Here is a 15,853-nt window from a genome sequence, read left to right as displayed (position 1 = left end):
CTGCATGTGCCTGGACAGATACATTCCAAGGGGGGCATTATATTCAATGATTGGCCTAATGAGGGAGAATTAAAGGGGGACAATGACATTCCTAGATCTAGACACTATCCCTTTGTTTATAAGCTGTACAATATAAAAGGACTTTCTTACAACAATAGACAAATGGTCAAAACTTACTTTTTTTTATTTGAATGTTTAATTGAATCATTTTTATTGGTGGATTTTTGAATACAGTGATGTATTTAATTGTTTGCTGGTGTTGTGCTTTTTGACTCTTGAAAGACCTTTTTGGCCAAGGCTCTGGAGCTTGTATTGGTTTTTGTATATTTTACATTAAAGTTTGAGTCTCTCCTACTGGCATTGGTCATTATTTAAATGTTGGTTAAAAGTTAGGTCACTGTCAAGTTCCCAAATTAAGAACAACTGGGTCAACTCTTGGGGTGTGTTGTCAAAGTGGTAGTTCCCTGGGGTAGATGACTTCCCAAAGGATATAAAAATGCAATTTTTGGTACTTAGTTTCAAACCATGATTTTGACACTAGTTACTTATTTGAGACAAACCTTCCCATAGCATGGATAAGTCATTTGTCACAGCATGATGGAACAATGAGTCCCCAAGGTAAGGAAGAATTGGTGGCATGAGAGACATCTGAAGATGAAATATTGACTCTGGAAAGAAAAAAGAGATTTAATATGGTTTAGTGGCTATATAAAATAGAAAGCAAAACTAATGAATGCAAAAAAGCAGCACCAAAAATATTCAAAGAGAAATACAGTTAAAGGCATTCGGATATAGAAAATTTCATAATACAAAAAATAAGAAAACAAAGGGGAAGTATAAAAGAGGATAAGTAATGGAGAAGTTAAACAAGTACAAACTGAAGTTGTGGATTACCTGTGAAGTGAGGGATTTAATACAGAACATTCAGCTCAGGTAATGTCACAGCATGATGGGAGAATGAGTCCCCAAATTAACAAGAAACAGGTGGAATGGGAAGCACCTGATCACTTGCCACATAAAGATGCTCTGGGGCCTTCGGTAGGAAACACATACAAAAGTTCATTTGGAGTTGCACAGCAAGAGAAGGAGCAGGAAACAGTGACAACTCTGACACAGTCAATGTTGTGGCATGATAAGCCAATGAGTTCCCATAAGAAATAGCAATGGATGATGCAGGATGCAGCTGAAAAGAATATGTCACAGGAAGATGATCGGGAACTTTCTGTAGAATGCCCACAGGAAACACAGAACAAAGAACGTGCCCTCAGTTTAGAAGAAAATGATCTAAGGGAAGAGTTGCTTGATTTAATAGATATTGATAGGCACAGTAAGATAAATTAAATAAATGGATTACAGAAAGTAAATAAGGCTCAAAATGCTAGAAGTCTGATAAAACAGGTTAACACAGTAATTGATACTATTAACAGAAATTCAAGTGAACAGTATATATTACTGAAGCTAAATTAATAGCAGATAAAGTCTTACCTCAAAAACATAGAGCAATAAGGAAAAGGAAGGGAAGAAATGGAATGCCATCATAGAAGCATTGAATAGAGAAAACTATAAAGCAATTAAGATAAGAAGTGTCATTGTTAGAAGAGTATAGAAGAGGGAGAAGGTCAACAAAACTACTTAGAAAGATAGAAGTAATAAAAGTAATGCACACTACCAGAACACATCAGGATCTAGCATACACTGTTGCAGATAATAAACTAAAGATATCAGCACAGACAGAAAAATGTAGAATATATACAGATAAATATAAAGGAAAAGTACAAAATAAGCAATTCATGAATGACCCAAAAAAGGTTTATAGAAAATTGAGAAACAAAGTGAAAGGAAAAGAAACACCACAAAAAAAAAAAAAAAAAAAGAAGAAATAGACACGGTTTGGAGAAATATTTATGAAGACCCTGTGGAACATAACAAAGATGCTGAATGGCTAGAAGAAGTAAAATAAACAGGAAGAAGTTCAGATCTATACAATAAGAAATGGAATGACGTAATGGCCAGAGAAACTGAAAAAAAAAATAAGAAAAGCTCCTAAATGGAAAACTACAGGCCCAGATGCAGTACCTAACATCCACCTAATGGTATTAACATCTTTACATGAAGACTTAGCCCTGACTAAGAACTATTTATATGTGCATCCTGAATAGTCACCAACCTGATTAACAACAGGAAAAATGATACTCCTCCTTAAGACTGAACCTGCAAGCTATGCTAAAAACTATAGACCAATAACTTGTCATCCAACAATATATAAACTATATACTGGAATTGATGCTGACGCAGTTTATTAGTCATTTAGAAGAAAACTTAATCATGCCAATAGAAAAAAAAATGTAACAATAGAAAGTCATAGGGAACAAAGGATCATTTGTTATTAAAGGAAGTCATAATGGAGAATTGTATAAAGGGGAAGTATCTAAGTATGGCATAGAGAGTTTACAAAAAAGGCATTCGACAAAATCCCACATTCATGGATAAAGGAATGCTTACACCTGTATAAGATACACCCTGCATTGATCATTTACATTACAGTGACCATGAAACAGTAGCAAACTACATTGCAGCTAAGCCACGATAAAGGACAAATTATTATCTGGGATAAATATTCAAAGGGGGATATTCCAAGGTGACTTTGTTACTGCTGCTTTTTTGTTTTGCCCTTAACCCATTAAGCTGTCTACTTAATAGATTAGGTCATGGTTACAATTTGGCTCGCCAAAAACAACCAAGTGTAAAGACTTATCTTCTTTTTGTGGATGATATAAAACTGTACAGTTCATCAGATGAGGAGCTGAAAGCACAACTGGAAGTGATTAAAACTTTCTCAGATGATATAAGAATGTCAGTTGGTCTTGATAAATGTACAAAAGTAACATTTAAAGCAAGAAAGCTGCAGTACCAAGAAAATATCACTCTGGGACAGGAATGTGATATAAAGGCACTTGAGCAGGAGGGAGTATATAAGTATTTGAGAACTGATGAAGAATTGACAATAAAACATGAAAAATGTGAACAAAACTCAGTAAGTAATATTTTAGATGACTAAAATTAATACTGATAACAGCTCTCATTTCTGAGAAGTCAAAGCTGTATACCAATTTCCTCTTCCTCTTCTAACTTAAAATGTTGTGGTGATTAGCCCCAAAAGGTATTGAATCAGTTGGACAGAAAAATATGAAAAATGCTTCACACTTATCAAATGATATATAAAAAACAGTGTATACCAAGATTGTATATTCCTTGTTCTGAATGAGATATGGGCTGCCACAAAATTGGTTACATGTATAGATCTGCAATCATAGGACCGCATACATATCTGCTGACTTCACCAGATCCAAACATAGTGAAATTGTAAAACATGAGTATAAGTCTAAGATGACTTCCCTGCTTAGTTTAGCAGAAGCATATCAGCGTCAAGTGGAAATGGAAATCAAACCAGGAGACAAAAATCAGATAACAACTGAATGTGGCAAAAAACAAAAGAAAAAATATAAGGAGAAAGATTAGATGAGAAGTCAAGAAAATTGAAAAAGGCATAAATACAGTTGCAAGTACAGAAAACTTCAGGAACAACCTCGTGTTGATCAGGATCTGATGCAGGAATCATTAAGGAGAGGAGAATTTAAACAAAATGATGTAAAGTTAATATTTGAGGCCCAGGATAGTGGACTATGTACATGTTGGTTTACAAATTCCATTGAACATGAGACAAACAGACAAATGCTGGTTCTGTGAAAGAGAACTGGAAACAGTCGCACATCTTGTTGCTGGATGTGACACACTAATGGCAGATGTTCTATATACTGAAAGGCATAATAATGTGGCAAGACTATTGCACTGGGAATTGTGCAAACATTACAATACTGAAATAGATGAGAAGCACTAAAAACATGAGCCACAAAGCATTACAGAGAATGATAAAGTTTATATCACATGGGATCAATCATTACCAACAATCCAGAAAATAGATGTGAGAAAACCAGATAAAGTAGTCCATGAAAAGAAAACAAAAGTAGTATTGCTCATTAAAGTTGCTACACCCAGTGATCACAGTGTTTTACGTACAAATAGATGCAAAGTCATAAGCCACTAGGATTTGCAGGGGCAAAAATGAAGACCATTTGGAAGAATGATCCCCATAGTTCCACTAGTAGTAGGAGCAATGGGTCTCATAAAAAAATAATTTGCAGTTGTATTTAGATATGCTGAAGATACATGTAATTCAATATGGATTACAGAAGGAGTCAATTCTGACTACACTGCAGGTACTGCAAAGGGTACTTTTGGCTAACATAAAGGGCTGAAATAATACTAATTTTGTGAACTTTAATCATGCTATCACTTAGGAATGGCATCCTTTCCTGTCATCGTACTAGAAACCCAAAAGACTTAGAGAAATGAAACTGGGTTATGTGCCACTGGATGTCCCTTGTCTCTTAATTACTAGGCATGAATATCTTTAATTATGCATTTGTTATTGGTCTGATATGTATGCAGTCATTATATGCATAGCCATCAGTTTCATGCATGCCTGGCTGTTACAACGAATGACTACTTTATATAAGATTAAATCAAGTTAGCTGATCTTGCAATGGCCAATAAAATAATTTATATTATATATCAGTTAATTCCAAATAAGAGCTATAAAAGAAGAGCTGTAGAGCTCAGATGTAATCTCACTGCAAGAGCTGTAATGTCAAAAGGAATAACTGGCTGGTTGTAGCCCATGCGGACATTGTAGTAGTTGCAAGGTATTTTCAAAATGAAAGATTTTCCAACTGGTAACAATAATAAAACATTTGAGATTTTATATATATATATATATATATATATATATATATATATATATATATATATATAATAACTTGCTCTACTCAAAATGTGATTTACCTTGTGACTTATAAATGTGGAGCCTTCTATGCTGAACCAACTGAATATTATTTTAGATAATGGATCCCATTATGTTTAAAAATTGAAAACGCTGGTATCTAAAACAAAAAACACAATCCGGCCAAGCAGAGCTCCAATAAAGGCTGTCCCTCGTCAGTAGACCAACAGTAACGTTGCAGGAAAAAAACACAATGGCTCAAAAATAATGAATATGAATTTTTAATAGTTCCAATCCACACAACAAAAATAAAACCAAGCAGGATTAAGCACTTTCATTTCCTTACAGAAGACTTCATCAGAATCAGAAACCAATTACAGCAAAAAGTTAATGAGCAGATCCATTCCTTCCAATTGGTTCTAACATAATTACTTCATTAATTCAGGAAGTGATGTTACATCTCAAAAACCATGATGATAAGGAGACTGAGAAGACTGAATGCTGTAATTAAATCAAAAGGTGGTTCAACAAAGAATTAGTTTAAGGGTGTGCACACTTATGCAACCAGCTTATTGTACGTTTTTTTATTTTTTATATTTTTTCCCCTAACAGATTTGTTTGTTTCCCAATTGAATTGTACAGGTTATAGGTCACATTAAAGATGGGAAAAGTTTTGAAATGATTTATTGTAATCTAATTTTTTTTATATCACAAAAACTTAGCATTTTAACAGGGGTGTGTACACTATATATATATATATATATATATATATATATATATATATATATATATATATATATATATATCCTACTGACCTGACCATTCTAAAACTATATTTTGCCTTAAGAAAGAATTCATGTTCCCAGTCAAGGAAAATATTTTAAATTTCATGTTACAGAAAGAAAAAAGTGGTTTTGCTTGCCTTTTTTAATTTCTTTATCTTCTTCTTCACTTTATTAGTGTCTTTCTGATCTAAATAACTTGCTCAGTTTCTGCAAACTGACGTCCCCCCATTCTCTTCAAAATATAAAATATAGGCAGTTTGTGTTTCATTCTCCTCAAAAACATCTTACTGATCCTAGTGGTAATGGGGGGAAGGGGAGGGAAGTAGCTCTACCTTGTCACTCAAGTGACACATAGAGATAGCTTTAGGTATTATACCTGTGGAGCATGGGTATGCAGAGCATTAAATGCATCTATGCAAGTGCACTACTTAGGGAAGTCAATGAGTGGAGGCATGCTTTGCACAACAAGGTAGCACCTAAGTGGAACTGGAAAGAACTGGGGGTGCTTCAATAGGCAGGGGAGGTTATTACATTGAACATGAAAGCTATCATGCTTCATACCATCTGACTCTTGTCATATGGGGAATGTATGAGCTAATTAGGCAGGAATGAATGGGTCATAGGACTCTTATGTCATTTTCTATATGTACGAGCTTTTCCATCTGAATTAAGTTCAGAGTAGCACTCTAATCCTTCAGTACAGAAATAATTGTATTTATATTTTTTTTAACATCAAACACTTGTGTGCAATATTGGGTCATAACATGTCTTATATTAACAATGTTATCTAAATCAGTGTGCAAGCAATATAAACCAGAAAGAACAATGACCTAATGGCTATGATGTTCTCCAATAAATGTATCCACATTTTTTGTTTTTTTTTTTTTGCCATTCAGGCTGACAAACAGAAACCCATTTCAACCTAGCAACTATAGCAGAAGATAGATTCCTTCCAACCCCTGCAACCTCCATTATACAGTTATGTAATACAGACTCTTCTTAAGTTCCTTTTCCTATGCACATGCCATCATCACTTCTGGGTGTTAAGAGCTACATCTCCTGAAGCAAGGACCATTCATGGTTGCAATGACAGCTCCACATAATCTTGAAGAGCTTTGCACATAAATTTCTTGTATGATGTTTCTCCGCAGAGTCTCTCTGAGACTCCTGTGGCTCTGGAGCATAAGTGCATTCTGGGACCTTTGCACCCACAGGTAATACTTGCAGATATGCCACATCAGATTCTGCCTCTGGTTCATACTTCATGATCCCCTCTTGCATCTAACCCATGCTGTCACCAACAATCCAAATGTCATGCTTTCTAAGTACCATCTTAGGTATGCTTCAAGAATAGGTCACAGAGCTAATGGAACCAACCTAGACAATAAAATTAAATGAACAAATAAACAAGTAACACTGTCTTTGTTTCTTTAACCATAGTGTTTGGTTTTCTTAATATAAAATTCTTAACACTTGGTAATGTTCCCACATGAATAGTACTCCTTGATTTTCAATTATTGCTGTTGCTGTTTCCAGTGCTTCATTAATTACTTGCATATTGAAATGTTTGCTCACTTATATATCAGCCTTCTTCCATTTCTGTATCTTTCACTACACAAATGTTGAGCCATAAGTATATCTCAGCTGTTTTCTGGACAATTTTGAATGCATTTTATATAAACTATCCCAGTGATATTGTTATACATCTTTGGATGAATATGAGGTAGGCAAAATGCGACTGTCTCTAAAATTAATGTGTTTGCATGGCTTATGTAGTGTCTGCTTTACACCACTGACAAACTGCAAGTTCCCAAATTAAGAAATGTACAGTGTGATGTAAAATGCATTACAGACTCCTAACTATACAGCTACAATTGTATTAGCACAGTTAATGAAGACAATAATGGTATAATAAATCCTTTGTGCAGCGACAGTATGATGACTTCAGACACTCTTTAAAAATAAAAAAAATTACATCTAGTTTTCTGTAGGAAGCATCTATCATTTACAGTATATATTTATATTCTGGATTACTGCATTTTTGTATCTGTTTAGCATATTTCTTCAGTTTCCTGTAAAATGTCATTGCTTTGTATAAATTATTAAATTTACTTTGTGTAAATGAATGCAGACCTTCATAAATCAGTAGTGTTACAAACAAGTATGGACTTGTAATACTATGAGGTGTGATTTTTATGTAAATCCCACTGAGGAATAGGGCAAATTAAAAGTTTAGCATTGTGTACCTAGATATAGAACTATGCAAATTAATTTTTCAATCAAATACTAACCTCTAAGGACGGCCTAAGCATATGTTATGATGATACAAAGCTCAGATATATGTAATTTGCTTCTTTTGAAAGACATGTAGACTTATTGCTGAAAGTAAAAGACTTCAAACAATCAGCTGAACTTTTCTAATAATATTCTGAATTATTCTGTACTAGTATGACATAGCAAGCCTGTAAAATAGTGTGGCAAATGCTTTGAGTTAAATGTGGAATTAAGGTTTAAAGTATGTCAAGCAGGTGATACTACAGGCAGAATACTTTCAGGCAAATTAAGGATGTGTATGTGTGTGTGTGTGTGTGTGTGCGTGCGCAATTTAATGGAACAAAAAACAGTATTTAAAATTTCTGCTCACTTATGAGGAGTAAATTAATTATTTTGCCTAACGTTAAAAAGTGTGTTAGCCAAAGCCATTGCTTATTAACTGTAAATAATATTTGAAAATTGTACAGAAATACTAAATGGTATCAAGCTCTTAAATTCCTGAAATGATTCTCTAAAAGTAGGACAAGTACAATTTAGATGGAATTTGTTTAAATGATTTAAAAGCACTTTAGGTTCCCTAAAATCAGATGGAGAAAAGCATATTTTTGATAGTATCCTCCTAAATCTCTAACTTCTAGACAGAATATTCATAAGGCCAAATAATAGACATCAATCAAAACTTAAGTAACAACTAAAGTGAAGTACAATAGTGGACTTTTTATTTCGTAGAAAGCATTCTGTATCCTTTACTGTGTACTTACCCTTAATATAATCAGGAATTGTACTTGCATAATCTCTATGTACACAGTTCTATATGTTAGCATTTCATTTGATTTTGAATGCAGAGTACACATCTGTCAGATACTGGTACTGCTCTAAATGTTGAATTACACAGTAATTAGCAATACATATTAAAAAATAATAGGAGATGCAATTATTTCACAAAAGCCTATTTCTTTAAAGTAAGCTATCTGCTTTTCTGGATGCAGTTGTTTGTGAATGTAGATCTGCTCAAGCAGCTATAAGCAGTTAGAATTTATTACACCATTTATGGGTCTCCTTCAGTTAACTAAAGCCCAGGAAAAAAGAAGTGTATTTGGTTGTCAACCAATGCCTGAAAGTCACTGATTTCACTTCTCTGAAGTCTCAGTTCACTGGACCACTGTTAATAAAAAGCTCATCAAAATGAACAAAATATAAGTACCTGGGGGGTACGCCACAAGTGTAATTCAGTTTTTGCAATCTTGCATGAAGGAAAAGCGGAACTGGGGCAAAGCCCAACAAATACACAAGGGGTACAAAGACTTGCATCTCTGCAGAAGAAAGACAGACCTTTTTCTCAAAATCATTTTTACTGAAATCAGTCGCTTGATAACAAATTATTTCCTTGACCCAGCCAAACTCTTCACAATTCATAACTTATATCAATATAACTGAATAAATCAAACTGAAAACTGTGTCTTTTCAGTAAACAAGACAATCTACCTACAACAATATATACTTTACGTAAACATAGCATCATTTTTTATATCCGCAGTCTCCTTTCCTGTCTAATACAAAACTTTTCCCCACTCTAACTGTAAGAATTAGCCTCATTGCTCTTTTCTCCCTCATTCCCATGTCATACCTTATCCCATTTCTCCTTGGCCTTTTCACACAACTATCATTAACTTCATTTAATTCTACTTGCCTTATACTTTGCCCTGTCCTTTCTTTGTTGACTCTACTGAGACACCCCCTGCATCTTTTTTCAATATGTCTTTCAGCCATCCTGCTATTAGTAGATTCTCTCTCTCTAGCCTTTCTTTGTTTTTCTTTGTTCACTGCTTCTACCCCATTCTTATTAAACATAACATATATCACACTTTACCTCTCTGAATCACACATTACTGCATATTTCTTTCATTGTCTGCAATTGTTTATGTACCACAATGCATGTACATACACAAAGACACACACACACACACACACACACACACACACACACACACATATATATATAGATAGATAGATATATATATATATATATATATATATATATATATATATATATATATATATATATATTTATATATGGATGTATACCCATATATTGAAAATTCACTTTATCAAAAGGCAACTGATTGAACAAAACTTATCAATCAGCAGCCTATCAAAAAAAAAAAAACAAAAAACAAAAAAAAACAAATGCCATTATTTTGTTGCAGGGGATTAAGCCACCTGCACCTCCCACACTTCTGCTAATTTTATATATATATATATATATATATATATATATATATATATATATATATATATAAAGTAGTAGCACAACGTTGCGAGTCCACAGATAGAATTTATTAATACACAAATAGTTAAGCGCTTTCATCAAACAGTATGACTTCGTCAGAACAAATTAAAATGTGAACTTTCAGGTTTAAATAACCCACAGTTTGAATTCATTGGTCTAGAAATTAACAAATAATATTTCAAACATGCCAAATCTCATGAATAATGAAACAAATAAATAAGTCCAACATTAAACATATGTACCATTACAGTATATATATAAAAATAACACATTTCCACATATATATATTTTTATATTAAAATTATAATGCAAAAATACAAAAGTATAAACTGTTGACATTTTTTAAAAAAATACTTTCTTGCATATTAAAAATTACTTCACTGACTGAACAGCCAGTGTATTATACTAAATCTGCCTTCTCTTTCAAAACAGGCATAATTGAAAGGTGTTAATTAATGCCCGGGGGTTGGTCAACAGCTAGTCGGAGTTGCCACATCAATTCCTTCTTATGCAACCTGTTTTGCCAATCACCCCCCCTCACATCCACTGTGACAAAATCCAAAATACCAAACTTAAAACCACTAAAATCTCTACACAAACCACTGTGTTTGTATAATGCATTAGTATTTTTTACACATTTGATATCATATAAATGCTCATATATCCTGTTCTTCAACATCCTTTCCGTCTTTCTGACGTAGAATGAAGAACAGGAAGTACATTTAGCAAGATATACCAGTTTACTGGAACAACAGTTCCCATTTTTCAAGTAAATGTGACACATTGAGATTATTAATAGTGATGTCACGTTCAAGCATTATATAAGAACAATAATGACATCTACCACAAGGCTTACTACCATATGAGTTTCTTTGTTTTTCATTGGAGTTTCTGGAAACCTCCACCAAGGATTTTATGTTACTACCTACTTTGGTGGAAAAAATGGGTTTATCACCAAGAACCCGGATTATTTCAGGGTTGGTTCTAAAAATATTCCAATTCTTTGACAAAGTTGTTTTAACTTGAGAATAAAGGGGACTAAACTGCACTACACATGCCTGTTGGAAATTAGTGCCAACACTGGTATTACCAAAATCAACAGTATCAACTGGTTTGTGATTAATGCTGCCCAGTAATGGTTTGTACACGGTACCCCATTTGTCACCAACCTCCTGGAGTATCGAATCAATGAAGTACCCCGGGTAGCCTCTCTCCAAAAACATCTTCCTTAAATTCTGAAATTCCAGTATCACGTCCTCTTTTATAGTGGTCATTCTGGCTATCCTCACTGCCTGCCCCTTTACAATACTTCTTTTCTGGTGGATAGGGTGGTGACTGGTATAATGCAAATGTGCATTGCAAAATGTATTTTTTCTGTAGATTTTGGAGTGGAACCTGTTTTGTTTTTTAAAGATCTGCACATCAAGGAAGTTAATTTCCTGCTGGTGGTATTGAAAAGTAAATGTTAAATACCTAGTAGTCTGATTTATATATTCCAAGAAGCTAGGGATTCCTGCTACATCCCCTTTCCACACAATAAAAATGTCATCCAAAAATCTACCATAGTATGCAATGCAGGATGAAAATTCCATATCAGGTTGAAAAATATATTTTTGTTCCCACCCTAGAAGCACCAATTTAGCATACAAATGGGGCACATGCAGCACCCATAGCAACTCCTTGCAGTTGTTTAAAGTATTCACCACCAAAAAATATGAAATTATTCTCAAGAATCAAACTCATTAACTCACATAAAAGTGATACCTCATCAGATTTTAAAACGGAGTGGGAGAAAAGAACTTCCTCGAAAAAATCTAGCCCTTCTAGTTTTGGAATACAAGAAAAAAGATCCTGTACATCAACTGTAAGAAACCAACAATCAGGTACCCAAATATCATGCTTAAGCTGACCCAAGAAGTCCCAAGAATCCTTTAACAAGTGCGGAAATTTGCTGACAATGTGTTTTAGTTTCACATCCACATAAACCGCTAGGTTATGCATCTTGGATCCTGCGGCTGCAACTATGGGTCTGAACGGTGGTTTCCTAAAATCTTTGTGGACCTTCGGTATCCCAAAGATGGTTGGTATGCTAGGAAATTTGTTTGATTAAAAGTTGTATTCTTCCTTCGAAATCATCTGATCTATCAGATATTCATATAGGAAACTATCCAATCTCCGGTAAGAAATATTGATTTCATTTTTAGAGCATAAAGAATATCTATCCTCCTGGAATAGAATATTCTGCATATCATTGTTGTATTCTTCTACACCATAAATAACCACCCCACCCCCTTTGTCCGGGGTCATAATTCTTATATCCCTATTGTTTCTGATACTGTCAATGATGTTTTTTTCTTGAGTGTTCAAGTTATTAAAAACTTTCCTTTTTTCACCCCAGGTTTTATATAAATCTTCCCTGACTAATTTCTCATATGCCACTATAAGTGGATGCAATTGGGGGTTAAACATGCTACTTTTCTTTAATACCTTGTCGGATTCACCCTTGTTTGTTTTGTCTGACAGTATAAGATTCAAATTTAGTTTCCTAAGATACAACTGCAAGTCAATCATGACTGAAGCTATATCTGGCACATGAGTTGGTACAAACTTAAATCCCTTCGAAAATAATGAAAATAAATCCTTAGTAATAGGAAAATTAGAATAGTTGTATATATTAAAACCATCCAAACTGTACTTAATATTTTCAACACTCTGAATCTGTTCTATACTGTCTACCATTGTTTGTAAGCCTGATTCTGCTTCACAACCCTGCTGTAAGTCTTGTTTATCCCTTGTCTGTGTTTGGCTATTCTTTCCGAGCGTCGAGGCATGGGAAAATCCTGAATGTCATCCAAACACTCAAGATCATTGCCACCATGGTGGATATCATCCATGTCAGCCTCCATATTGAGGCTAGCTCTAAGCCTATTGTCTACCCCTCCAGGACCATGTTTTATCCCTTGTCTGCATTTGGCTATTCTTTCCGAGCATCGAGGCATGGGAAAATCCTGAATGTCATCCAAACAATCAAGATCATTTGTATCCCTTGTCTGCGTTTGGCTATTCTTTCAGAGCGTCGAGGCATGGGAAAATCCTGAATGTCATCCAAACACTCAAGATCAATTAATTAGTAATAACAAAACTGACAGATATGGAAGGTTAATACAAAGACATTTCTCTTTTCAGGAAACTGGTAGTAGATTGTATAATTTGAATTCTGAGTCTAGAAATTTCAAGCATGTTGAATACACGTCTTTAAGGGAAATGATTTATGCTTTTGAAAAGAAGCTGTTCAAATTTAAACTGTGTAAAATGGAAATATGCTATTTAAATGAATGTATCAAGCAAGAGTTAGTACCACAGGGACTAAGGGTTTTCAAGTTTCCTTATGGAATTTATTATGACAATGTGACTGTAAAGAGTTTCTCTGAAATGTTTGATAAGTGGGGTTTGGAATTGTTGGTCAAAACTGTTGCTGTTTATGAGTCCATGATTATTGGATTAAGGGAAGAAGTGAATATGTTGAATGAAAATATTAACACTGATTTACTGTTCTCCCAGTATGAAAACTTGTATTCCAAGATTATCAGTAGGGTGGACCAAAAATGTAACAATATATTTAAGAAAAAAGTTAAAAAGATGGAAAGGGACAACAAACAATATAAGCAAGGTAGGGTTTATCCAACTGATAAACTGTTTTTTTATATGCAGCAGCAGGAGGAACATGGTCCTGGAGGGGTAGGCAATAGGCTTAGAGCTAGCCTCAATATGGAGGTTGACATGGATGATATCCACCATGGTGGCAATGATCTTGAGTGTTTGGATGACATTCAGGATTTTCCCATGCCTCGACGCTCGGAAAGAATAGCCAAACGCAGACAAGGGATAAACAAGACTTACAGCAGGGTTGTGAAGCAGAATCAGGCTTACAACCAATGGTAGACAGTATAGAACAGATTCAGAGTGTTGAAAATATTAAGTACAGTTTGGATGGTTTTAATATATACAACTATTCTAATTTTCCTATTACTAAGGATTTATTTTCATTATTTTCGAAGGGATTTAAGTTTGTACCAACTCATGTGCCAGATATAGCTTCAGTCATGATTGACCTGCAGTTGTATCTTAGGAAACTAAATTTGAATCTTATACTGTCAGACAAAACAAACAAGGGTGAATCCAACAAGGTATTAAAGAAAAGTAGCATGTTTAACCCCCCATTGCATCCACTTATAGTGGCATATGAGAAATTAGTCAGGGAAGATTTATATAAAACCTGGGGTGAAAAAAGGAAAGTTTTTAATAACTTGAACACTCAAGAAAAAAACATCCTTGACAGTATCAGAAATAATAGGGATATAAGAATTATGACCCCGAACAAAGGGGGTGGGGTGGTTATTTATGGTGTAGAAGAATACAACAATGATATGCAGAATATTCTATTCCAGGAGGATAGATATTCCTTATGCTCTAAAAATGAAATCAATATTTCTTACCGGAGATTGAATAGTTGAAAAGAAGTATTGTAAAGGGGCAGGCAGTGAGGATAGCCAGAATGACCACTATAAAAGAGGACGTGATACTGGAATTTCAGAATTTAAGGAAGATGTTTTTGGAGAGAGGCTACCCGGGGTACTTCATTGATTCGATACTCCAGGAGGTTGGTGACAAATGGGATACCGTGTACAAACCATTACTGGGCAGCATTAATCACAAACCAGTTGATACTGTTGATTTTGGTAATACCAGCGTTGGCACTAATTTCCAACAGGCATGTGTGGTGCAGTTTAGTCCCCTTTATTCTCAAGTTAAAACAACTTTGTCAAAGAATTGGAATATTTTTAGAACCAACCCTGAAATAATCCAAGTTCTTGGTGATAAACCCATTTTTTCCACCAAAGTAGGTAGTAACATAAAATCCTTGGTGGAGGTTTCCAGAAACTCCAATGAAAAACAAAGAAACTCATATGGTAGTAAGCCTTGTGGTAGATGTCATTATTGTTCTTATATAATGCTTGAACGTGACATCACTATTAATAATTTAAATAAGTGTCACATTTACTTGAAAAATGGGAACTGTTGTTCCAGTAAACTGGTATATCTTGCTAAATGTACTTCCTGTTCTTCATTCTATGTCAGAAAGATGGAAAGGATGTTGAAGAACAGGATATATGAGCATTTATATGATATCAAATGTGGAAAAAATACTAATGCATTATACAAACACAGTGGTTTGTGTAGAGATTTTAGTGGTTTTAAGTTTGGTATTTTGGATTTTGTCACAGTGGATGTGAGGGGGGGTGATTGGCAAAACAGGTTGCATAAGAAGGAATTGATGTGGCAACTCTGACTAGCTGCTGACCAACCCCCAGGCATTAATGAACACCTTTCAATTATGCCTGTTTTGAAAGAGAAGGCAGATTTAGTATAATACACTGGCTGTTCAGTCAGTGAAGTAATTTTTAATATGCAAGAAAGTATTTTTTTAAAAAATGTCAACAGTTTATACTTTTGTATTTTTGCATTATAATTTTAATATAAAAATATATATGTGGAAATGTGTTATTTTTATATATATATTGTAATGGTACATATGTTTAATGTTGGACTTATTTATTTGTTTCATTATTCATGAGATTTGGCATGTTTGAAATATTATTTGGT

This window comes from Protopterus annectens, chromosome 5.part0 (assembly GCF_019279795.1).
Source record: "Protopterus annectens isolate FY-2018-M chromosome 5.part0, PAN1.0, whole genome shotgun sequence".
NCBI lineage: Eukaryota > Metazoa > Chordata > Ceratodontiformes > Protopteridae > Protopterus > Protopterus annectens.
Note: the sequence above shows the minus strand (reverse complement) of the source record.